Source organism: Cebus imitator, unplaced genomic scaffold (assembly GCF_001604975.1).
Source record: "Cebus imitator isolate Cc_AM_T3 unplaced genomic scaffold, Cebus_imitator-1.0 Scaffold52, whole genome shotgun sequence".
Lineage (NCBI taxonomy): Eukaryota > Metazoa > Chordata > Mammalia > Primates > Cebidae > Cebus > Cebus imitator.
Window position 1 is genome coordinate 2441498 of NW_016107367.1, and position 1563 is coordinate 2443060.

A 1563-nucleotide genomic window follows, 5' to 3' on the forward strand; every position below is an offset into this window, starting at 1 on the left:
GCCCGGCCAGTAAATATTTTTTAAAAAGCCACTCATACTAAGACAAGTGCTTTGACTCTGACATTGGTTTCTATGCTCCTAACACATAGAGTTCATGGCCACAGCAGAATGCTTAAATGACCTAGGAGCTTTCATTCTGAGAAATATAAGCGATGCAAATAATAAACAGCTGAGATATTCTTTCCAATGATACATGCCTTCCCCATTTCATTTGTTCAGTCATTTAGGTATTTATTTTCAGAAATCTAGAACAGAAATTCTATTTTTAATATCTGCCTACCAATCTTAATAAAACTAGTAAAATTCAAGAATTTGTTTCTATATAAGAGCAATGTTACAGAGGACATACTTAGTCCATACTTGGTTCCATTTTTCTTCAGGTATTCATACATTTCTTTGGTTATTTGTGCACTAATCAACGTATGAAGTTACAATCAGATTGTTGCTATTCCTCATATACGTATATAGGATCAATTACATCATAGGCAGTAAACTAGTTTTCATGTTACACCTCAAAGTTCCGGGCACAGGTGTTTATTGTCCATAATTTATACATCACCAAACTTCATCTTTGGTCCAGACTTGGGGCTCTTTTTCTTTATTCATATCTTCATTTATTGATAGATTAATTCATCAACTCACTAATAAGTAAACACCAAAGAGTCAGAAAAATTCAAGAGCAAGATTCTTGAATATCTAATATCTGTCTATAAAATTATTTCCCATAGACACTATTTTTATTTTATTAATTTAATGCAGTGTTTCACGTACAGATTAACCAACATAAGGTATTACATCAATTCCATTCTTAAGATATTAACTGATTATATGCCAAAATACTCAAACCGAGCCAAGAATATTGACTCACACTGGTCCCCATGCACCTACCCAGGGGCAACCATACACCTTGTGACTATGAAAGAATCCTTAAATCAGTGCCAGTACATCCCTTTTAAGAAGTACAAAGCAAAGCAGCTGATTTTAAAAACTAAGGTTCTTTGTCGAACTTTGCTTTCCGTATTTTATTCCAAACCAGTCGTTTAGGTATTTATTAATTTTTTCATAACATACATGTTCATTCTGAACAAAACTAGCAACTTCAAATGGACTGATCCAAGCAATAAAATTGACTCATTTCCCAGCATCTATATGATTACTAGTCAAAAAAAGGTAACACCCATGGGTCCATTTCTTCCCTCCTTCCTTCCTTCCCTCTTTCCTTCCTTCCTTTTTTCCTTCCTTCCTTTCTTCCTTCCTCTCTTTCTTCCTTCCTCTCTCCCTCCCTCCATCCCTGCCTCCCTCCATCCCTGCCTCCCTTCCTTCCTTCCTTCCTTCCTTCTTTCCTTCCTTCCTTCTCTCCTTTCTTCCTTCCTTCCTTCCTTTCTTCCTTCCTCCCTCCCTCCCTCCATCCCTGCCTCCCTTCCTTCCTTCCTTCCCTCTTTCCTTCCTTCCTTCCCTCCTTCCTTCTTTCTCTCCTTTCTTCCCTCTTTCCTTCCTTCCTTCTTTCCTTCCTTCCTTCTCTCCTTCCTTCCTTCCCTCTTTCCTTCCTTCCTTCCCTCCTTC

At 37.7% G+C, this 1563-nt stretch overlaps 1 long non-coding RNA gene and 1 other non-coding gene across 5 annotated transcripts in view; both read right to left on the reverse strand.

The window, feature by feature from the left end:
• Positions 1–1563, reverse strand: part of LOC108304059 — a 25128-nt gene that overhangs the window by 15770 nt on the left and 7795 nt on the right. The gene's annotated exons all lie outside the window — the stretch shown is intronic.
• LOC119471170 lies at positions 506–579 on the reverse strand. Its single transcript, XR_005200203.1, has one exon. It is a non-coding gene; the product is annotated as a small nucleolar RNA SNORD113/SNORD114 family (small nucleolar RNA).